A 26,304-nucleotide genomic window follows, 5' to 3' on the forward strand; every position below is an offset into this window, starting at 1 on the left:
TTTCAGAAGCTTCTGTTTTCAAGTGTAGGGGGTTATTTGTTCCTGAATATCTTTTCCCCTACTCTATTTCAATTGTCTACATGACTTGTAATGAAATGAAGCAAGAATAAAAATGTTCCCTTCACTGTCAATTTCTGTCTTTCTTTATTCTTTCCTAAATCCAATGATTTTCACTTAGACCAAGCCCTTTAGAAAGAATTCTTTAACAGCAGCTATGTATATTTTTGATTTTAAAATAAATTACGAAAACTGTCGTGGGTAAAGGAAAGAAAAATATTGTGATGAAAGGGAGACAAAGAAATATGGGTTTTAAAAAAGCCTCAAATGTCTGGAGTGTACTGAACAAATAAATCTATTTCATATTAATGGTACTTTCTTAGCTATATCTACCAGATGTCTTTTTTCTTTTCTCCACTTTGTAAGAATTATCACTGCCATACAATTTTTCTTTCTCTTTTTCTTCTAGTCTCTTCAGAGCTGTGAAGCTGACTTAGAAACTTAGTGGAGATAGTCAAGCCTTACTTTTAAGGTGAAGACTCCTCTTATTCTCTATCAAGGTAATTTTGTTTACATGGTAAAATTCAAATAAAAGCATTAAATTTTGCCGTTGGAGTTCTTGCCCTTCCAAGAAACAACAAACATAGTCATCTAAAGTGATAAATATAAATATAATATATAAATATAAATACATGAATATAAATATGTATATAAATAGATAACGTATGGAATTTTATTGTCAGCTGTTAGGTTACTACTCCCAAGTAAAGAGATCAGTACTTTTCTCAGCCTACAGATGTTCCTCTATCTTTTTTCTATCTCTTTGGGTCACTAAGCTTGAATCACAGTTATTCTGGGCATTTTGAGAGGAGCGGAGATTTAATTGCTTTCCCCTGAGTTCAGACCACATGGAATTGAGAAGAGAAAAAGAATAGTGTTTTTCCACCAAGTTCTGTCCTACGGAACATTTCAGCTATGGAACTGAACTCCAGAATAGAGTTGTTTCTACATTTTTATATTGTTCTGTTGTTCTCTTACTACCCTAGTAAAAATTCCTGCCAAAATATTTCAATTTTTAACTGTGTAGAAATGATACCCCTCTTTTTCCAAATCTGGATAATTTGGGGTGGAAAGACACCAGAGGAGTAGAGTGTTCAAAAACTTGTTCAAACACACACACACACACACACACACACACACACACACATACACACACACACAAGCCCAAGGATGATGCTAAAACAGGTAGAAATAGGAGATGGAGAGGTAAAAATAAATAAAGATATAGATGACTCCATATCTTTATTTTTTTCTCTCAAGGTCCAGTGTAGTTTTGTTGCTAAAATAATGTATCAAACATATTTTGATAATCACTTAGCCCACTGAAGTAACGTCCAGTATTTCAATGTGTATTTTTTTCTAAATGTTTTAGACACTGACAATAGGACCTGGCTTATAATAAGAGGATTGTTGTCCCTTATACAGTAGTACCCCTTATCTGTAGGGGATATGTTCCAAGACCCCCAGGGATGCCTGAAATCATGTACAGTATCAAACTCCACATATACAATGTATTTTCCTATTCATAATACCTATGATAAAGTTTAAATTATAAATTAACAAAATAAGAGATTAACGATAGCAATAAAATAGATCATAACAATATGCTGTAACAAAAGTTATATGAATTTGATCTCTCAGAATAATTCATTTTACTGCCCTCACTTCTTTTTCTTGTGATGGTGTGAGATGATAAATGCCTACGAGAGGAAATTAAGTGAGGTGAATGATGTAGGCATTGTGATGTAGCATAGGCTATTGATCTTCTGACGATAAGTCAGAGGAGGATCACCTGTGTTCAGACCATGGTTGACCATGGGGAACTAAATTGTAGAAAGCAAAATGGCAGACAAAGGGGGACTACTGTATACAACTTCTAAAAATACTTGCTATATTTGCTGCTTCCATTTCATATCTGTCCATTCTCTCTTAAACTTACTCTAAACATCTATCTGATACATTGTTCCACAAAACTATCCTTATTAAGGTCACATAGCAGATTTAATGATCAAGTCTCTGAGTCCCTGTACTCCACTTAACAACATTTGATATAGTTAATTACTTCAGCCTCAAAATACTTCCTTTGCTTGGCCTCAGGAAAACCACACTCTCTTTATGCTCCTCCCTAATCATTAGCATATCCTTTCAGTCTTTACTGTTTTTCTTCATCCATTCTCACTATAAACATGGCAATTCATGACTTGAATGTCTTTTCTTTTTAACCTACACCCAACTCTTAGGAAACTTGATGTTGTCTCCTGGCTTTAAATGCCATCCTGAAGACCCTCTGATTTATTTTTTCATCCCAGACATTTCTCCTGATTTACAGACCTATATTTAATCACTTGGATTTTTTTGCATTTCCGCCTGGATGTGTAGGAATCTCAGACTTAACATGGATGCAGCACAGATGACCTGGCGATTGTCAAAGTTTTGTGCTTTTACTTACACTTATAGAGCTGTTGAGAAACAGCTGCCCAGGCTGGGAGTGCATTTCCTGTATCCCTCTCTTAACCTAATTTCTACTCTTTTTTTAAATATTTACCTTAATGTTTTTTGACAGAGAGAGAGAGAGTGAACAGGGGAGAGGCAGAGAGAGAGGGGGACAGGGGATCTGAAGTGGGCTCTGCACTGACAGCAGAGAGCCCGGTGTGGGGCTCAAACTCACCAACCGTGAGTTCATGACCTGAGCCAAAGTCAGACACTTAACTAACTGAGCTACCCAGGTGCCCCGTAACATCATTTCTAGATGTACTTATGTCACTATGTCTGGGTGGCTGAATGTAGGTGGAAGCACTGTGGTTCCCTTACAGGCTAAAAGTAGGTATAGAATGTGATTTCCAACTCTATCTGCCGGTAGAGGACAACAAGGTGATCTTGAAGCCACAGAATGGTAAAACTATGAGATAGAGGCAGCTCAAATCTTAGTCAACCCTGAAGGGAAACATGTCCAGGAATCGTCCAATCTGAACCTCTATGTTGGATAATATGTGAGTATGAAATATTTACTGAATTTTCATGAGATTTTTTAAGAAAGGTATTACAGCACTTATAATAATACCTTAATCATTAGGGTCTAATGCACATGCAAAAAGAAAATTCCTGATTTACTTCCTCATCGTACCTACTCCACACAGAAATTCTTATGATGTGTCATTTGCTTAGGTTAGAAATCCTTTAGTCATCCTGGATTTCTCTTTTTCTCTCATATCTCACCTCTAATTTACCTCCAAGCCCTATTGGAACAACTACCAAAATAAATCTGGACACCAAGCCTTTTACCACATCTGTTGATCTAAATATCTTATCTTTTATCAACCACTGTAATATTTTTCCATTCATCTTCGTTCCTTCCACAGTTGCCCATCTATGATAATCTTTGCATTTAGTGATGTTTGTCATAAGCAAGTCAGATAATGCTGGTCAGGTTCCCAGAGAAGCAGATTCTGTTACAGAGATGAGTCTGAAGGAGATTTAGTGCAAAGTGACCTGGGCATCACAAGCCATGCAGAAGGAAGCAGGACTGGGCAGAGGGAAAAGAGGAACCTTAGTGCGGTCTCCGTGAAGGCCTCAGCTAATCCATAGGAACTCTGAAATTGTTGTGGCCCTCCATAGTTGCTTTAAGTTTGAGCAGTAAGACTGAGTCTTTATGTCCTCACATCAACCACTCATCAACGCACCCTGCCCAAGAGTGAGGCATGCCTTAGCAAGACAATTCTCTACAGTTGAGATAATTTCTAGGAGAAGACTTATGGCTCAGTGTTTCCTGCTGGCAATGTTTTCATGCCTTGATGGAGTAAAACTTTCAATCTTTAAGGGAGATCTAGTGCACACTACATCAAATCATGTCGCTGCTATATTGAGAATCTTTCAGTGGCTTTGAACTGAATTGAAAAGTTCAAAGTCCTTTTCAGAACTGAGACCCTTAGTGATCTTGCTACTAATTATTTTTATATTATCTCTTAAAAATATCCATCTCACTCATTTTGCTTCAGCCCTACCAGCTATTGTTCTCCCTTGGATACACCAATCATAGTCTCACTTCAGGTCTTTTCCACTTGTTTTTCCCTCTGCCTGGAAAGCTTTTTATCAATATATCACATGGCTTGATCCTTTACCTTAGTTCAGGGATTGACAGTCATTGTTCTGTAAAGGGTTTGATAGTAAATACAGGTCACATGGTCTTTGTCACAAATACTCAATTCTGTTATTATAATCCACAAAATAGAAATAGACAATAAGTGAATGCATGAGTGTGGCTATGTTCCTATAAAACTATTCATCAGAACAGTTGGCTATAGTTGGGCTATGGGAAATAGTTTATTGACCCCATTATTATCAAGTCTTAGCTCAAATCTTCCCTTCTCTGGAAGAAGTATAGCAACTTGATTAAGAAGTTTGGTTTAGGGGTCCTTGGTGGCTCAGTCAGTTAAGCATCTGACTCTTGATTTTTAGCTTGGGTCATGATCTCATGGGTTAATGAGATAGAGCCATGAGTGGAGGCTCTGCTCTGACAGTGTGGAGACTTCCTAGATTCTCTCTCTCCTTCTCTCTTCCTTACCTACCCCCAAAATAAACATTTAAAAAAACATAATAAAATTGACTCCTCATTAAAAAAAAAAAAAAGGAATTTGGTTTAGAATCTACATTTTCAGCATCTCTTCTGGCTCTGACAATTGTTAACAGTGTAATCTTTGCTTTAGCTGTGCCTAAATTTCCAAAGTGGAGATTATAATAATTCCTTCTACCTAAGCTTATGCATTGAATGTCAGATGAGATGGTTCATATAAAACAACTGTAACAGTGCATGACAAAAATGAGTGCTCAATATAAAACACCTGCCCATCACTCTCAGTTTCTTCATATTGCTTAGCGCTTATTAACTAACATCTATTTGCTACTGAGTTATTATTCATATATTTCATTTTCACCCTCCCAAGCTCTGTGATAGTAGAGATTCCCTTCTTTATTCACTGCTGAATTATCTGATCCTCCCAAAGTACCTCAATAAAGCTTATTAAAGATGTATCTTTTTTTTCTCCCAAGTTTTATTTATTTGAGAAGGAGAGAGAGAAGGAGGGAGAGAGGGAGAGAGAGAAAGCATGATGGAAGAGGGGCAGAGAGGGAGGGAGAGAGAGAATCTCAAGCAGGCTCTGCACCGGCAGCACAGAATCCCACACAGGGTTCTAACCTACAAACCATGAGATCGTGACCTGAGACAAAACCAAGAGTCAGAAACTTAATTGACTGGGCCACCCAGATGCTCCCCTCAATTTTTGAGTAAATAAATGAATTAAGAGAATTCTGTACTTCAACAACTCGGCAATAGATCCAAATGACATGAGTTCTCATTCCAAATGTATCAATAGTCTGGGTTTTGGCTAAGCCATTTATTTAACCATACAGTCTTTATTTCACAATGGGGAAGACCAAATGCTGAACACTTTATTTTTTTTTTCTTTTTTTTTTTATTTATTTATTTTTTTTATTTTTTAATATATGAAATTTACTGTCAAATTGGTTTCCATACAACACCCAGTGCTCATCCCAAAAGGTGCCCTCCTCAATACCCATCACCCACCCTGCCCTCCCTCCCACCCTGCCCTCCCTCCCACCCCCCATCAACCCTCAGTTTGTTCTCAGTTTTTAACAGTCTCTTATGCTTTGGCTCTCTCCCACTCTAACCTCTTTTTTTTTTTTTTTTTTTTTTTTTTTCCTTCCCCTCCCCCATGGGTTTCTGTTATGTTTCTCAGGATCCACATAAGAGTGAAACCATATGGTATCTGTCTTTCTCTGTATGGCTTATTTCACTTAGCATCACACTCTCCAGTTCCATCCATGTTGCTACAAAAGGCCATATTTCATTTTTTCTCATTGCCACGTAGTATTCCATTGTGTATATAAACCACAATTTCTTTATCCATTCATCAGTTGATGGACATTTAGGCTCTTTCCATAATTTGGCTATTGTTGAGAGTGCCGCTATAAACATTGGGGTACAGGTGCCCCTATGCATCAGTACTCCTGTATCCCTTGGATAAATTCCTAGCAGTGCTATTGCTGGGTCATAGGGTAGGTCTATTTTTAATTTTCTGAGTAACCTCCACACTGCTTTCCAGAGTGGCTGCACCAATTTGCATTCCCACCAACAGTGCAAGAGGGTTCCTGTTTCTCCACATCCTCTCCAGCATCTATAGTCTCCTGATTTCTTCATTTTGGCCACTCTGACTGGCGTGAGGTGGTATCTGAGTGTGGTTTTGATTTGTATTTCCCTGATAAGGAGCGACGTTGAACATCTTTTCATGTGCCTGTTGGCCATCCGGATGTCTTCTTTAGAGAAGTGTCTATTCATGTTTTCTGCCCATTTCTTCACTGGGTTATTTGTTTTTCGGGTGTGGAGTTTGATGAGCTCTTTATAGATTTTGGATACTAATTGCTGAACACTTTAAAGGAAACATCAGTCCTATGCCTCAAAACTGCCTACATTTTCCTTCATCTTAAGCCTACAATTAAATGCATGCATATGTATTTAACAGTGTGATTTAGTGGGTAGTTGTACTGTCACATATGTAGTAATTCACCCCTGTGTCCTGATGATGAAGCATCAACATTCCTGACTTGGCACAATTCTGATGATTTCCTAGAGATATAGGAGGCTCCCTAGTCCTCCCAGGATCAGGCTGATTTGGGCATAACCTAAGAAATGTGTTAAATTAAATTTAACACAGTTCTACTTTATTGTTTTTGTCCTTTGTGAGCCCTTTTACAAGAAACTAAACTTTAAAACCTTTGAAAATATTTTATTAAATATTGTTATATTTTTGTTATAGGCTCTTTATTATTTATTATAGATTCAAGGGAAAAAGTGGAATAACTTTGATTTACAATACTCCCAGTTGCTCATACCTGATAGCCTTCTCTTCTATCTACATGTCAGACACCCTACACAGCTTCCCCTCTACCTCCTTTCCTGCATTTACTGCAGAAGCCCATAGCAAACTATCCTCTAAAGGTAAACTGACTCTATCTTGTCCACTGTATTTAAAATACAATCCGTCTCCCATGACTCCCAGTATTTTCTTTTGTTCCACTTCTTTATTTATATTTCTTTCATGAAGGGTGCATCACCTTTTAACATGCTATAATGATGTGCTCCTTTCCTGTGCCTACTGTTCATTGCCTGCCTCTGCAGAATATAAGTTCCACACAGCAGGGATCTGTCTGGTTATCTGAGTAACCGATATGTCCTAAGAACCTAGAACAGTGCCTGACACATAGGAGGCTCAAAATAAGTATTAAGTATATTGTTGTTAACACATCGCCATTCCATTCATTGCTCATTCCATACCTTTTTTGCACTAATGAAATTTACGTGTGCTTATTTTCTTTCCAAAAAATGAGGAATGCTGAGACTCTTCTCAACATCCCTCAACCCCCACCAAATGGCAAGAGCAACATTACACAAATATTAAACACTCAGTAAGCATTTATTGAATGATCGATTAAATCACCATGCATAAATGAATGGTGACTTAGGGCTTTTGTCATCTTTCACAATAGTCACAGAGCTAAACTCGTAAGTTTCTGTTGTTGTTTGTTATTGTACTTAATGAGGGATAGATGCAAGTTTTTATTAATATGGTATAATATTTTCTTTGAAGAAATAATAATATGTACACAGGAACAAGTATTTAACTCCAATGACCCTAAGTAAATTATTAGTTTTAAATAATTATTAGTAAATTAGTAAATTTAGTAAATTAGTAAATTAGTAAATAATTAGTAAATTATTAGTTTTAAATTTAGTTTGCTGGCCCAAACTAAAGGTTTCAGGAAAAGAAATTATGACTCTAGAACACTATGTTTTCCAACTATTTCTGGAAATCATTCCCCAACAACATAGAATTATATTTATTGTATCAACTTTTCTAAGAGGTTGATTTTTATTTTCCTTCTCAATACTCTTCAGGAGAAAGGAAAAAGGTAAATTATATCATTTTTATTGTGCAATTGAAGAAAGAAAGTTTGAATAACACTTATAAATACAACAATTAAAGGATTTTTCAGGAAAAAATTTCAACTCAAAATACATCTGATACCATCTTTTTTAATAAAATAGAGGTTTCCTCTTTTATAATATTTAAAAAGAAACAAAGCAATAAAATGATACGAATATTATACATGCAAATAGCTTTTTAGGCTATTATTGGAACCTTGTACAATGTTGGGAATATCACATGAATTGCAAAGTTACAATCTCAAAAAATACAGTTTGTAATCAAGAAGAAAAAATGTGCACGTTTGTTTTTCGTGACTTCAATGTGTTCAAGACAGCTGGACTTTCAGAGAACTATTCATTCTAGTTTAAAAAATTTTTCAGGATATTTTTTTTTAATTCAAGTATAATCGACCTATAACATTATATAAGTTTCATGTATAAAACACAATGATTTGATATTTCTATCTAGCCCCCACCCAAAGCCAGTGGGTGTGCATAGTCCACACAGGACATACCACTTGAGCTCTTGGCTCTGATGGCCAGGGGACCCTTGCATTTCTGAACCCCATGGATCTGAAACAGAGAGGCAGTTCTTATCGGCTACCACCTCCAAGGCATTACACAGCCAACTGCAACACTCTCAGTCTTCCTGTGAAAAAAGCCACTTTACTTCCCCAGGGAGATTCAGCATAGGGAGGAGCTACAGCCATGCTTTCAGAGAACGTAGACTAGGTAGGGGACGCCATCTTTGCCCAGTCCCTTGGCCTTGCTATAGCTCACCAGTAACTCCCAGCAAGGAGTTCACCCACATCTGCATCTGATACTATCTAAATCATAAAAATGAGAAAATGCCAGGGTTTCTGAATTTAGCTTCCTATCTTCATTTGAAATTGTATCTAAGTGAATAAAAGTAGATAGTTGTTTATCCTATTCAGACAGATTTATAAGAGAAATATTTTGCATGTTTTTATCTTTAAATTATAAAGTATCTGGAATATTCCTACTATGTTCACATAAATTATCTTGCACCATTAATACATTATTGAATGCTGAGGGAGAGAGAAATCAGTGGTCTAAAGATAAAACAGGTGTATCTTTGGGCTTACTTTAGTTTCAAAATAATATGTAGCCAAGTCTAAAGGTATCAACAAATTGCAAATATATTACGTTTGAAATTAACTCAATTCTTGAGTTAACAGATAAATATAAATCTACTGACAGAATATTAAAATTTCCCCCACACAACTAATGAGAGTGGTTTGATCATCTATTTTTAAATAAACTTTAAAATAGTTTCAAAAATATGGTCTCCATTTTTCATTTTTAATACTATATCTCTAAATAGGGATGTATTGTTTTTCCTAAAAAAACTATTTTTTTCATAAGTACAATAAAATGTATTCAAATGCACAAATATATTCTAAATATTTTATTTAAGTGAAATTCTAAAATTCAACACTTAACCCTGCCATTTCCAACATTATATCCTATGATTCTATCTACTCACAGTATAAACCGAGCTGTTTCTCCAAGGCTCCCTAGTCCCTGAAAAGTCCCTTAATAGTATCTTTGTTGTTGTTTTTTTTCAATGTTTATTTATATTTGACAGAGAGAGAGAGACAGGGCATGAGTAGGGAAGGGGCAGAGAGAGAGGGAGACACAGAATCCAAAGCAGGCTCCAGGCTCTGAGCTGTCAGCATAGAGCCCCATGCGGGGCTCGAACCCTCGAACCGTGAGATCATGACTGAGGTGTTCAGACGCTTAACTGACTGAGCCACCCAGGCGCCCCAATAGTATGTTTGTATATTTACTTTTTACTCGTTTAATATGAATTCCAGACAATCTTAATTATGGAAATGTACAATGGTATCTAGTATTCCATGCAAATATGTACAGGCATATCTCATTGTATTGTGCTTCACTTTATTGTACTTCACAAGTACTACATTTTTTAACAAATTGATGATTGTGACAACCCTGCATCAAACAAATCTATCAGTACCATTTTTGCAAATAGTGTTTGCTCACTTCATGTCTCTGACACATTTTAGTAATTCCCACAATATTTAAAATTTTTTCATTATTATTCTATTTGTTATGGTGACCTGTAATCAGTGATTATGACTCACTGAAAGCTCAGATAATGGTTACCATTTTTTAACAATGAAGTATTCTTAAAAATTTTTAAATATTTATTTATCTTGAAAGAGAGAAAGAGCATGAGCCAGGGAGAGGTGGAGAGAGACAGAGAGAGTGAGAATCCTGACTTGAGGGCCTGATCTTACAACCAACCCTGAGATCATGACCTGAGCCAAAATCAAGAGTTGGATGTTTAACCGACGGAGCTACCTGAGTGCACCAACAATGAAGTATTTTTTTAATGTTTATTTATTTTTTAGAGACAGAGCATGAGTGGGGGAGGGCAGAGAGAGAGAAGGAAACACAGAATCTGAAGCAGGCTCCAGGCTCTGAGCTGTCAGCCAAGAGCCCAATGTGGGGCTCTAACCCATAAACCGCGAGATCGTAACCTGAGCCAAAGTCACAGGCCTACCGGACTGAGCCACCCAGGCACCCCATGAAGTATTTTTTAAATTAAAGTATGTGGATTGTTTTTGCTAGATATTATTCTATTTCACAGACTACAGTATAGTGTAAACATAACTTTTATATGTATTGGGAAACCAAGAAATTCATCTGACTCACTTCATTGTGATATTCACTTTACTCTATTGTTTGGAACTAACCTATAATACCTCTGATGTATGCCTGTACTTCTCATGCAGAATTTAAGCAGATCTTCAATGTCATAAAATCTTTTCATTTTTCCTCCTTTTCCCCTCTTTCTCCCTTCTCTTCATCACTTGATTCCTCTGCCCCTTTCCCTCTCCCTTTCTTTCGTCTTTTCTTTCTTTCTTTTTTTGATGTATTAGTTTTATTGTAACTGCACTTGACCAACTTACCCTTGTAAGATGCAACATTTAATAAATTCAATGTTTAAGCTCTGGAAGGAGCACTCAGGTTTCGTTATTTATTACAGGTTTCAATATCTATAAAGAAATTCTAAGTCTGTCACTGGGACAGATTTGGAAACAAATACAATCTTTACCACATCTTTGCCAATATAAAATTTGAAATAAATAATATGCTTAAAGAACACACATTGTAGAAATACTAGGATAACTTTCTTATAAGTACAGCAAATAACTACTAAACAATCACACAATTCTTATATAAAGACATTACCTATCACCTGTCAAAGTTAATATTTATAAATTAACAGGTCATTATTAATTGATATTGAATATCAAGTAAAAATTCTTTCCTGGGGAGACTTAGGAAAACATATGTATTTTCAATAGGGTAGATAATATAGAAAATGGCAAACTAACATCTGGAGGGCATCAGAGGCCAAGGTCCCTCCTCTGCAACACACACATACATATGCTCACAGTAATTGAAGTATATAGGAAAATCCCATGGTAATTAATAAATGGTAAGTATCTCCTCTGGTTGGCCACTGTATATGGGATGATCTCTTCATTTATTCTGGGTGGTAATACTGAGCTTCTTGGTGTGTGTGAATAGTGAGGATGTCAGGATTTGAGCTTTTAACTCTGTTCAGGCAATCAGCATTTCAAAAGTCCTTCTTAAACATGGTTGATCAATGGGTCTTGAGTGTCCAGTTTCTCTCAAATGGCCAATTTCTCTGAAGGAATTCTGTCGGAACTGTTGGTTCCCAATTCAGCCTCATCCCAAATTACATGCTTGGGTACTATACCTTTGCTCTGTTTGTATATCACCCCTCCCCTGGCTATTCCCAACACTCAAGAGATAACCCACAAGTATAGAGCAGAGTGGTCATAGGGAGGAATCCACCATAAGCAGCATGACTCTTCTTTGTGTGTTTCATAATTTGCCTTTATTCTCTCACCTCCACAGATTGCTACTCACAAAGCAGTCCTAATATTCCTGTTTTCTACCTTCTTACTTTTGCCAGTAAGGCCTGATATGAGGTTCTTTACCCAGCAGCTTAAAAACAACTTGGATTCTAGAGTCAGATATCTACAGTGTGATACCCAGTTTTACTTCTTTCTAGCAGGCAAGTCACTTCAACAATTCTCTCACCTTTACAATAGTAATAAAATACCTATCTCAAGATTTGTTATGAGTTACATGAAGCCTGACTAGTAAACCCCGCGCACAGAGTCTGAAATAAGCAAAGCACATACTAAGAAGGAGCTGGTTTCATTTTTCATATGACAAATTTACATTATTATTATTGGATGCTTAAATATTAATAAGCTGGATTGACCAGGTACAAATAAAGCCTAGCAGAACTTTTCTAAAAATCAGTGAAAATTAGGTATAGCTAAATTTGTGGGCATGATATAAAAATATATACAGTGGAATCTCAAAGACCTATATCTAAGCATTTTATAAGTGAACTGGTAAGAGTTAGCTTCTTTGAGGTATTTCTCTATTTCAAGTTTATTTTATCTATTGCAACAATATAAAGTCTCTTGAGATTTCACAAGATAGTGGTATTATTTCCCTAAATATTCCATGCATGGTCACCAGCCTTTATCATGTCCATGGGCCCTACAGCTCTTTCTTTTACTATACCGACTAGGTCCCAAGATTATTCCTTCCACAAATCCTCCTCAAATTCACCTGGGCATATATTCATTTCATCTTTATTCATAGGTATATTCCACTGTAAATTTGTGAAAAAGAATATTATTTTTCTTCACACCGTGTTACTTTTATCCTCTATTCCAAAACCAGAATTAGAGGAAAGAATGAATACTTTGGAATTTTATAAACCGTAAGTAAAATAATCAAGCAATATTTAGACACGTGACTAGGTTTCTAATATTTGCCCTACTTGATCCCAGTTTAATCAAGGAGACTTTAAGTGAAGATGTGGTGTATAAAGCTTTTGAGAACCAACCAGAATAAATAGTTCAGTATTCAATATTAATTGAATAATACAGTGCATCTGAGTAACATTCAAGACTTTATCTCACATAATAAGAAATGTACAAAACATTTTGGAAAATTATGCTTTATTTCCCACAGTTTTGCAGGAATAATGGTTATAGGTTTCAGTAAAGGTTAAGATATTACGAATTATAACTCACAGAAATTAAAACGTGTAGTGCTTAATACCATATACTATTATGTGGAAATTATAGTCATGATGACATTTGCCAAATTGAAAATCCAATATTATTTGTATTTTTAATTGAATTTATTGGATTACTATATAGATCTTATTTTAAACATCTGATAAATATTTATGAGTCAAAAAGTATTCCTTTTGTTCTATAGCTTAATTTTCAATAAACAGTTGGCATTTATTTGGTGTAAAACCTAAGTAAATTTAGTATTTAGTAAACAGTACAATTGTTTGTGTTTTGACAGCCATCGGTGAAAAAATTGACCCAAATTATGTGTGTGCCATACATGAATGAAAATGAATGACAGTTTAACAAATACATTAAAACAAATGCAAAATGTGTCTTTCCACATTTTGGTTTAGCTAATTAGAAACACTGTGTATCAGAAGAGTTATTCAGCAATCAAGGAAAAGCTTCCTTTTAGAAGCCAAACTATCTTGATATTTAGAAAAGCAGCAGAGCAGTAATTTCACTGCTGTCTTTATGAGTGTCTTGCTTAAATTGGGTATTGATGGGTTCGGTCCCCATTGCTAAATGGAAAAAGAAATCTTTGCTCAGAGCAATTAAAAGGACTGAAGGGATGATAAATAATGAGGTGTCTATGAAAAAGGAAAGTGGTGCCTAACAGGCCTGCCAACTAACTCCGTTCCACAATAGCGGCCCTAGCTGCAAGATGTGATTACGTTGTTATGCAACAATGCTAGTCCCTGAGGACTGAATTGCATACCTGCTTTGTGTTACCTTTTAGGCATTTAATCACTGTTGGTGTTTTGTGCTACACCATTTTCTGGAAACCTGTGTACATCACCACAGGAGTTCAACGCATTCCTAAACCATTTGTTTTTATGTTATTACTTTTTTATCTCTTCTGTTTACATTTGAACTGGTGAAATAAGTTTAACAGTATTTAGACAATTCTGGTGTTATGTAGTGTTTCTAGTTTCTCTGCCAATGCAATAGTAGGTCTGGTTACCCTCTTAAGAAAATAAATGTAAGCCGGTTTCCCTATAGGGATAGGAGCATGAATAATGTGATGATCAGGAACAGGAGGTACTCCTACCCAAAGATTATGCCCTTGATACTGCATTCCACCCCGCAAAGCAATCCCTGATACACATCCCTCTCCACAATGTTTGTCCATGAGGATCGGCTTTATATCACCCTTCTATATCTCCTCTAGGAGAACATTATACTGCTACCCAATCTGTCTTTTCAACTCCCTGAGAACAAATTACAGACCTGCAAATTGAGTCAACCCATATACAGTAGTAGCTCAATTCCAAGCTCTGTTAGTCACAGAAAAACCATTTCCCAGTTTTGCTATGATATTGGTGTGGTTTTCCTAAAGCACAGCAACAGGGATATCCATTTTTTGTATGCCCTTGAAGAACTTCATCCAGGTGCCCTGCCCAAGCCCATTGCTCTTAAGTTCATCTAAACTAGTTTGGTTATCTGGATGCTATCCATTCTTTTGATGATTGCAGTGTACCAAAGTTGAGTTTTTAAGACCAAACCTTTCCCTGGGAAGAACAGAGTAGATTTCAGTTTGTTGTCTGTTTTGTTTTTGTTTGTTTGAGGACATTGCCCTCATAACTCTTTCAGTATTAAATATGAGGTCTAAGTGGCTTGGTTGGCATTCGTTGAGTAAATAAACATAACAGCAGTCTTGTAATGTGAACTAGCTTATCAATAAACCTACTGGAGGTCTCAGCACTAGCTAACATAACCTGGTTCTAACTCAGCATCATACCTGGTGTGGAGAGGAGAAAAGCATTATTTTCAAGATTCTCCAATGGCCTTTGATTGGTCCAGACAAATGCCAATCCAGGAAAAATTTTAATAGTCAGGAGGTAAACCCAGTTAGAAAAAGGTGAAGTATCTTAGGGGTTTAAAAGTAGCTGAGAAGCCTGGCTGCTAGAATCATTACAAAGCATATTAGGATTTATGAGAAAGTCATTATAAAGTCTGGTTCATGTAGGCAACTCCTGTCCTGTTAGTGGCATGACTAACAGGTTACATTAGTGCTACTGAAGTTAGTCAATCTTAGTATATTCTCTTAGATAAATTCATATTCTTGGTTATTTTTAAATGCTTAGAATAGAGTCAGAAATATAAGGTGATTAATAAATAGATTTGTTGGTCCTTCCTAAGGAATGTACCAGAGAACATGTATCAGATAAGCAAAATGATCAGAGAAAAAGAGCAATATAATGACTTGAAAGCAATAAATGAACACTTGTCTATAAAATTAAGTGTGGGTTGGAAGGGACAGAGCATAGTGTATAATGGCATAAAATGCTCTGACATATAGATACAGTACAATTGGAAAATTATATGCAAAAAAAAGTTGTATTGTTTTGGTAATCATATTAATGATGGTAGTATTTGTGTTGTTAACTGAGACTATTATGGATGTAAAATGACGCAGAGCAAATGAGTAATTAGAACATATTCTAATTGCATCATCCTCTGTGATCCTGGGAAGGAGGATTCTCAGTGTGGAAAAAAGGACACACAGATGTTATATGAGGTTAAGTAAAAATGTGGTATCACTCAATTTGAATTGCAAGTATCAGTATGAACTCATAACCTATTTTATCTTTAAAAAAGCTTATCCATCACCTCTGTAGGCATGTATACAATTTCATTGTTCCATCCACTAGAAATTTAGAAATAATGTATAAATATATTTCACTTATTCCCAGATTATGCTCTTGAAATGTCATTTGCCTCTAATAGAAATGAGGGATTCTTGGAGAAATAGGAAATTCCAGGTCTGGGATGAAAATATTCAATATGAGCCTAGAACATCTTGTTATAACAGATAACAAGGAAGTTATCAAACTCAAGGATGTGTCCAAAGGACTCAAGAGTCAAGTTTAGAGTGCCTCATTGGCCAAAAATGAAACAATTTGATCACCAGTAAGGATAATAACTGCAATGTATTGAAACACATCGAATTGCCTAACTCCATGGGTTAGCAATGATTTAAAAAAACAAACACTAAATGACCACCTTTAGAGGAGAATAAGGAGTCAATTCAATATTTTGAAAACTGGAGAATACAGGGAAAAAGAAGTAGTTATCCCGCATTTCCTATACAAAATGAACTTCTGTGTCACCAGATAGTAGATGATGAAGTTTCTTATTACAGAAGTCCAGCTAAAGAATATGGAACGACAGAATCAGAATATTACCATTTGAAGACCGCTGATGAATTTATGAATACAATCATTAAGTATTAATGGTTACCAACATCAAAAACGTTTGACAAGTAAACACCATTTCCTCTTGATCTAACCGACTATAAAGTGGTCTTGCCAGAAAAAAAATCAAACCAAATTTGACCAATTCTTAAGAAAAACTACCAATGTACACGGAATAGTGAAGATGGAGAAACATCACAGAAATGCATTCAACAAAATCTAAACATAGAAAATTCTTCACGAAAAAGTGAACCTGTTTCTTTGATAAACAAACAATACTGGAAAAAAATGAATAAAAATTTATGTTAAATATTGCTAACAATAAAATTACCGTTCACTGTACAGTCTGCTTGATAGCCCTTGCATGTGTAATTATCTATAAAGCACCTTGCTTATAGACTCCTAGAGCAAAAGCAAGGGGTAACACGTACAAGTCCAATAATATATCAAAACTACCATTAATTTTAAAAGCTGTGGGGCGCCTGGCCAGCTCTGTCAGTTGAGCGTCCAACTCTTGATTTCAGCACAGGTCATGATCCCAGGGTTGTGGGATCAAGCCCCGTGTCGGGCTCCAGGCTGAGTGTAGAGTCTGTTTGGGATTTTCTCTCTCTCTCTTCCTCTACCCAACTCATGCGCTCTCTCTCTAAAAAAATTAAGAGTAATTAAAAAAATAAAAGTAAATAAAAAATAAAAGCTGTTAGGCTAATATTTAGCAAGAGACTGCTATATGCCAGGCACTGTTCTAAGTGTTATAAACTCATTGAAACTTTTCAAACCAGGAACTATGCGATATCTTTATCTAATTTGCAGAAGAGGAAACTGAGGCACAAAGAAGTTGAGTAACTTAACTTGCTTCTTCCCCCCGCTAGTGTGTGGTAGAGACAGGATTTGAACCCAGGCAGTCTAACACTCTAACCTTAACAATACAGTATGCCCTCTGAAGTAGATCTGTGGTGTGCTGGATACAACAAGGAAGAGACGACAAAGCTGGGGACACTTTCAAGATGGTGGTATTTCAGGAAAATTCAAAAGATATTCAGCAAAATGTTCTATCTTCTTTCCTTGCAGTCCATTGTTGTAAAATATATAAGTAAGCACATATTCTCTTATATATCCTTCCCCCCAAATTCATCTAATATTTATTTCTAATGTTCTCAACCTATTAAGTCTGTTTATGCTTACTTATACTATGATCTCTTTCCTGGATTCAAGAGTAAAAACTTGGCATGAAGATTACTTTGGAAATTTGAGTATCTAATATAGCCTCACCTCCTGAAAAAATCTGCTTCAAATTAAGTTTTCAGGTGTCCCTTTACATGAGAGTAGGGAAGTTATCTTTCCATACAAATATTTTAGGTGGATCAGATAAACGTAAATCTAAGAGACACCTGACACCTTCGCATCACATAGGATCAATGTGATGATTCTTAGCCTAGGGTGGAAAAAATAAGGACTTGCTTGCTCATAATTGTGCATTAGAGAATTCTTTCTAACTCTGATGCTAAAATAATCAAACTTCAGGCTTGTTTCAGCTTTGCAAATCTACCTTATTTTTAATAGCAATCTGATTAGCATCAAGAGTATCTAACTAAATGCTGAATTTAAAAAACTCTACCAGTCTATTCCAACATTTCTTTCCATATGAAATTTGCTTGAGGGTTCAAAGTGCTGTTTCTATTAGACTTTTAAAATGTATTTTGCCCAGTATAACCTCATACATATTCTATAATATAGCTATAGAATCGAAAATACAGAGCATGTATCCTCTAAATAACTGTAATTCAGGCAGTAATAGCAATGCCTGGATTTTCTTATATGTAAAATGGCAGTGCTTACATTTATTCCAGTTGTTATTCATGGGGGAAAATGTGCCAGAAATTAGAGATTGCAGGATAGTGATAGAAAACTGATAAAAAATCATGTTAGGGTGCGTAAAAGGTCAAAATCATTTTGATCTTCCATAAAAGGAGAATAAAACGGAGAGTAAAAACAAATGTTTCATTGATTGGTATCACTACACAATTACAGATATATTTATGTGGTGTAATATAAAGACTTGTCTTTCAACTAATAAAGAATACATATTACATTTACATAAAACAATTAATTGAATTTTAGCCATCTTCTGGTTATTATATTCTTCCTCAAAGTACAGAATGAAGAATTTTATTTCCCTGTACACAATACTGTTGACTTTTTAAAATGCATTTTCTAAGAGAATTATCTTCCCAGATGAACATAACAAATTACTGTGCTATTCCACAGCACCAAGGTGAACACCCCCCACACTCAAAATTTGGTTCCTATGTTGAAAGAGATAACACCACATACTCACCAAGAGTGTGTGAAAAGGGTTATTACTTTCTCACATAATGAAACTTTCTGGATAGAGTTCAAGTGGGTGGCAAGCAGGTCCAAAAATAGAAAGGAGAAAAAATGAAAAGGAGACAGGTTTGGCTTTTTTATGGTGGTTAGGAGAGGCGAGGGGTGAGAATTCATACAACTCAATAGGGGTTTGAACCCTTCACTGGAGCTAAAAGGAAAGTTACCCTGACATTACCATCAGCTTGCTCAGATATGGGGTCATGGGGGAAGAAGAAGAGATAGGCTTAAAAGCTATCAACATTCAAACACCAAAAAAAAAAAAAAAATGGACTCACCCGATTTATTACACAATTATAAATTACTTTTGAAGCAGGGCAAGAAGACCTCTAGTATATGATGTCAGTGGAGGTGAGATCATGGAGGCCCCTGGAGGCCATGGGAAGGAGTTTGGAATTACCCATAATGGAATAAGAAGATACAAAGTATTTTAAGCCCGGAAATGACAAAATGTGATTCACATTTTAAAAACATGTCTTTTGTTTGACTGGTTGGTATAATATAGGCTCTACAGAGGCCATGGTAAAATCAGGGCAACTGGTTAGGACCGCAGCAGTGCAGGTAAGAGGAGACGGTGGCTAGCACCCAATTGGGAACACCAGAGATCGGAAGAAAACCAGCAATCCATGACTTTAGTTAGAACCCAGAGGACTCATGGGCAGATTGAGGTAGGAGTGAGGGAAAGGGTGGGACATGAAAGACCTTCCATATGGTTTTAAAATTTATAGAGATGAAGATTTCCGAGGAGAAACTGTCCTGCAGAAAAACTCAAGGACTTTGCTCAAATAAATACTTGGCTGAGATGAAAAGGCAAATTAAATATTTGTACAGAGAGAGATTCTTTAAATGTCACTACTGATATTTATGCATACATTAAGGAACTAAATTTGTAAATTTGTAAATAACTTAAAGGAGCTTTTTCATATATTAAACTTTTGATTTCTTCAAAGGCATAATACAAGTCACTGTTTCATAGAGGTTTCATATTCTCATCTTTAAAAATGAAAGAACTATGATTGCTTCTAAAGCCACTTTCTACTCAAATCTGTATGTCATTCTGAGTCTAGGTGTGCAAAGTGTAGCTGAGGTATGCTATAAAAAAACGCATGTGTTGCTAAGTTACAAGAGGAGTTTGCATTCAAGAATGATGAATAAGTCCAAAATTCCTTCTTGAGTCTTGATTATTTAGGTCTTTGATGTTTCTGCATTGTCAGCTATGAAGAAAATTCTGGTTTTCACAAACAGTTCCCTAATGATAACAAATGGTTGAATTCAACTTGGCAAGCCCCTTTTTTTTCAGAGTATTCTTTCTGGAGATTGATGACACAATAGATTCCATGTGTCTGCCCGTTTTACAAAAGATATAACAACATGTAAAGTGATGAGTTAAAATGAACAGGAATGTCATACCTTAAACAAATTCCTTTTCGTTTAGGGTACTCACTTTCCAAAGGTCGCAATGACTAATATTACATTCTTGCTGATCGGACTACCTCTGTTTATAAGGAAATCAGAAAGAATATTATCAGAGAGACTTCAGAGGCCAAATAGTTTGATCTTAAATCATGGGGATGACCTCTGAACCAGTTTGTCTCCTATTTGTCCCTGAAAGTTGCATGAATAATAAATAAAACCACATCACCAGAGGTCTACACAGGTGCTGTGTAAGCCAAAGAATGTAACAACACAGCAAAGCTTGAATCTGAAAGCTAATAAATCAAGAACTAGTCTATGCAGCAAGACTGCAGCAGTAGCATGGCTGGTTGATAGCCATGACAGCCACACTGAATTAAATCAGAAAAAAAATTGCGCTCCGTTGTTTCATTCCTTTTAAATCTAATAGAAGCAGAAATAGAAGTGTTTACCGTTCTTTTAGCAAAATAGACTTTTCAAAAGATAAATGTGTCTACCTGTATTATACATAAAACATATATCATGTCAGCAAGCACTAGATTTCTCTCATGGTTAGAAATTAAAGTGATTTAAAATTTATTCCCTAAATTCAGCAGTTAAGGTAGGTGAATCACTTCTCTGCCAAAATATAAAGAAATAAAAGTTGTTTTACTGATGCACTCATTTAGTAAGCCCATGATACCTCATTAAGTAAAACAGCCATATAAACCTGAAACAATTTGCAGACTATTATGTCAGATTCATTAGGGATTAAGTAAAAGTATTGCAAACCAATTCGTGAGGATTGCTAGAAGGTAATCAGGTAACAACTCATGGTATAATGATAACAATGCTTTTATGTATAATTGATATGTGTTTGGGTACTTCTTCCTATAACATAGTTTGTTGAAAATCTCAAAGTTGTAACTGATCCAGATTTTGAACTGAGGGTGGAAATTTTTGTAACAGGCTAAAAAATGTGAATCAAATTATGTAGCCATACAAATATAAGTAAACAAAATGTTATTTAAAAATTTTGTGTTTGTGGGCGCCTGAGTGACTTGGTTAAGCATCCAACTTCGGCTCAGGTCATGATTTCATGGTTTATGGATCTGAGCCCTGTGTCGAGCTCTGTGCTGACAGCTCAGTGCCTGGAGCCTACTTTGGATTCTGTGTCTCCCTCTCTCTCTGCTCCTCTCCCACTCTCACTCTGTTTCTCTCTTTCAAAAATAAATAAACATTAAAAAATAAGATAAAATAAAAATTTGTGTTTAAAGAAACATTAAAACACATATAACATCAATATCTATAACAAAGGTTCTGACATCTTTTAGCATCCATTATAATTTTTTTATTGTATTTTAAAGTTGCTATTATTTTCTAAAGAGAGTAAAATACTAAGATGTAACCTCTGTGGCCAGATTCCAGTTATGGCTGTGTAACTTTTAGCAAGTTACTAAACCTCTCTGTGATCAGTTACCTCATCTATAAAATGCAATCTAATAACGGTACCTACTTTCCGGGAAGGTTGAAAAATATCATAAATAAATACAAGTAAAATCCTTATAATAGTGGGTGGAATATTGTAAACAATGATAAAATTCAGCTATTTCTTTTTTTTAAACTTGTATAATTATCCAGTTTATTTATTCATTTTCTTAATATGAAATTTATTGTCAAATTGGTTTCCATACAACACCCAGTGCTCATCCCAACAGGTGCCCTCCTTAATGCCCATCACTCACTTTCCCCTCCCTCCCACCCCCCATCAACCCTCAGTTTATTCTCGGTTTTTAAGAGTCTCTTATGCTTTGGCTCCCTCCCTCTCTAACTTTTTTTTTCCTTCCCTTATCCCATGGTCTTCTGTTAAGTTTCTCAGGATTCACATAAGAGTGAAAACATATGGTATCTGTCTTTCTCTGTATGACTTATTTCACTTAGCATAATACTATCCAGTTCCATCCACGTTGCTACAAAAGGCCAGATTTCATTCTTTCTCATTGCCATGTAGTATTCCATTGTGTATATAAACCACAATGTCTTTATCCATTCATCAGTTGATGGACATTTAGGCTCTTTCCATAATTTGGCTATTGTTGAAAGTGCTGCTATAAACATTGGGGCACAAGTGTCCGTATGCATCAGTACTCCTGTATCCCTTGGGTAAATTCCTAGCAGTGCTATTGCTGGGTCATAGGGTAGATCTATTTTTAATTTTTTGAGGACCCTCCACACTGTTTTCCAGAGTGGCTGCACCAGTTTGCATTCCCACCAACAGTGCAAGAGGGTTCCCATTTCTCCACATCCTCGCCAGCATCTATAGTCTCCTAATTTGTTCATTTTAGCCACTCTGACTGGTGTGAGGTAATAGCTATTTCTTTATATCCAGTCAGGGGTTTTCACCTTGTGTGTGCCATGGACTCCTTTAGAACCCTAGTGAAAGGTTTCTCATATTTGTTTAAAATAAAATACTTCAGGGGCACCTGGATGGCTCAGTTGGGTAAGCAGCTGACTTTGCCTCAGGTCATGATCTCTTGGTCTGTGGGTTCGAGCCCCACATCACACTCTGTGCTTACAGCTCAGTGCTTTGTGCCTGCTTCGAATTCTGTCTCCCTCTCTCTCTGCTCCTCCCCCGCTCATTCTGTCTCTCTCTCTCTCTCTCTTTCCCTCAAAAAAATAAACTTTGAAAAAAATTTTAAAAAACAAAAATAAAAATACTTCAAATAAAATAAATACAATTAAAAGGAACCCAATTATACTGAAACATACTTCTATCCACACACTCACAGGAATCCATGAATACAGGGTAAGAACCCTAAGCTTTATAATGTCAGGTAGATAGGGTCATTATTCATCCTTTTAGTTTACTGAAGTTATTCTTAAAATAAACTCTTTGTGCAGTATCATTAGATTGTTCTTAGTGTGCAATTTTATTGTTCCCTTAGGACAAACAAGGAATATATTCTTTTATATTATTTCTATTCTGAAATGCAGTTTTTGTCACACATATATGTGTGAGTATTTGCAAACAGCTTCCAAATTCTCCATATATGTAATATAAATCCACATCACATTAACTTTTCCCAAATAGACCATTTCTAAATCAAATATAGAGCCTCTGAGATATTCACATTTCATCGATATTTTAAAATAATCAAATAAGGTGTTAGTGATAATGTACAAAACCTCTAGAACAAAAAAATATATAAATAAATAGTAACATTAAATATATACCAAAAATTTTTTTTCACATATATCAAACAAATGGGATGATAATTGCTTATACTAGTACTATGTAAATTGGAAAAAGTGTCCTAAATTTCTATTACTTGATATTGCAAAGGACACTTGCAAAGAAGCCAATAATAGGTCAGATACAGACTGGAAGGAAATACAATACATGAGAAAAGATTAGGTTTATGAAGCTTTTAGAAAGAACACTAAATAAATCTTACTGACATTGTACTGATAAGCATTGAAAAATCCCAGTAAATAATATTTTCTGTATATTCTGCTATAAAACAGGTACAAATCTAGTCAATACTTACACTTAACATTTGTGTGTAGTTTCTTGTAAAGTTTTAACAGTAAATTGGAGCACCTGGATGGCTCAGTCGGTTACGTGTCCGAGTTTGGCTCAGGTCATGATCTCGCAGTTTGTGAGTTCGAGCCCCAAATCAGGCTCTGTACTGACAGGTCAGAGCCTGGAGTCTGCTTTGGATTCTGTGTGTCTGTGTGTCTCTTTGCCTGTCCTCTGCTTGTAGTCTGTCTCTCCATCTCTCTCAAAAGTAAATAAAACATTTAAAAAATTAAAAAATTAACAGTGGGACTGCTTTACCCTTATCAATTACAAAACCTATAAAATAATGTAGTATATTTTCATTTTACAAATAAATTGATTTAAAAAAAAGTGAGAAGTATGATTTGAATGAAGACTTTGTGCGGTGCCTGGGTGGCTCAGTCGATTGAGCATCCAACTTCGGCTCAGGTCAGGATCTCGTAGTTTGTGAGTTAGGGCCCCGCATCAGGCTCTGTGCTGACAGCTCAGAGCCTGGAGCCTGTTTCAGATTCTGTGTCTCACTCTCTCTGCCCCTTCCCTGCTCATGCTCTGTCTTTCTCTGTGTCTCAAAAATGAATAAACGTTAAAAAAAAATTTTTTAATGAAAGTTCTTACTTAGGATCCAAACAAGAAAGTGAGCATATAGTTTCTAGCTGTAGCAAGTTCATCTCCATATTCTATTTGGACCAGTTTAACAAAAATGCCAAGGCCTGTAATCTTTCATAGCAGAGTCAATTTCAAACTCTCTCAAATTACATAGTTTATCTCAGGATAAACTGGAGACGGTAGAATATGACAGAAGACAAGGGTACACTCAATCTCAGCTGTCATCCCTAGTGCTGTATATCAAAATCTTAAGTGGCCATGATGTGCCAAAGCTACATCTCTCTCTCTCTCTCTCTCTCTCTCTCTCTCTCTCTCTCTCACTCTCTCTCTCTCTCTCTCACACACACACACACACACACACACACACACACACCCCTTCCTCTCATATCCTCAATCACATGCCTAACCCAGTTATTACAAATGACTATACCTTAGAAAATCAATTTCAAGTACTTCACTCTCCAACCTGTAACTTTTCTCTCTAAAACTCATGCTGCTGTCTGGTACTTTATGCTAAAATGCTCCGATTACACCAAGAAATGTTTTCACTACCCTTCAACTTATCTTCATGTCCTCAATCACCTCCTTACCCGGTATATATTATATGACCTATCACTAAAATCACTCCCTGAATAGACCCTCAATTAGCCTGACTTCTGGGTTGTACCCACTTGTTCCATTCACAGGACAAAATTCTAATTCTGGTGAAATTCAATGCATTTCATATTTGTACCTCTTCCACTTGGAATAATATGGATAGAGAAAAATTACATAACTATGCAAAAAAGATTTGAATTTAAGATCAAAGCCAGTAACCTCAAGTGGTTCTTAATTACGGCCACATAACTGTACTAATTTCCAAAGTCTATCACCCTCCTACTCTCTCCGACTATTTCACAACTGTATCTTCCAGTCTCTAACATCTCTATCCTCTTTCTTACTTTCATCGAATGTCTCTTTTTTCCTATTTTACTGAAACAAATAGTAGTAGTCGGAAGAGAACGATCACAGGCTCCCACCAGCACATTCACTAACTCATCTGCACATTTACCCATGGATCAAGTGTCTTTGTTCATAGGTAAGCTAACCTTCCACTAATAATAATGAATCCCAAAGTTTCTGGCCTATACCTTCTCTCTGGCATCATCAAATATATTCAGTGTCTGACTACTAATTTTCACTCCCCAATCATACTAGTAACCTGTTATTTCTCAGTTGACTTCTTACTATAACTTGCTACCTAGTCAGTCTCCCTGCTTCTGCACTGCCTCTCCTACAATGTATTCTCAACACAGCAGCTAGGATATGATATTCTTCCCTCAAATTCCTCTAATGCTTTCTGGTTCAGACAGAGTAAAATCTAATATCCTTTTTAATTTCCATAAATACTTAGTGATGTGGCCTCTCTTTACATCCTATTTCTCACCCGCTTACTCTGTTTTCCTGATTGTTCCTGAACACAACACCTCAGGGTCTTTGCACACGTCTTCTCTCTAGTTACAAAGCTTTCTGCAATAGATTTTTCACTCATTTCCTCAGGCCTCTCTTAATATCACCTTATTAGTAAATCTTCTCTGATTACTCTATTAGAAATCCCATCGAAACTGGCCAGAGAATTCTTATACTCCTGCCTTGCAACTTTTTTTCCTCCATATCATTGCCACCATCTGATATTTGTTTGGCTGATATTTGTTGAGTTATTCCCATGTATAATTAAAAATCTATGGTATACTGAGGTTTTCCAAAGTGCTGCTCAATATCTAAGCCTCTAAAATATAAGTAGAATTGCTGGAATAGACAGCTGTACATACAGAGACAATAATTGAAATACAGGCAAACCTACCAGATTACTCTAACCACTGCATCCTATATTTTCCCACAGTGGTGATTCTTTGTTCCAATGCTAACCCCATCTCAAATGGT

The sequence above is a fragment of the Panthera pardus genome, unplaced genomic scaffold, assembly GCF_024362965.1.
Source record: "Panthera pardus isolate Hobbes unplaced genomic scaffold, ASM2436296v1 HiC_scaffold_13, whole genome shotgun sequence".
In the NCBI taxonomy this organism is placed as follows: Eukaryota; Metazoa; Chordata; class Mammalia; order Carnivora; family Felidae; genus Panthera; species Panthera pardus.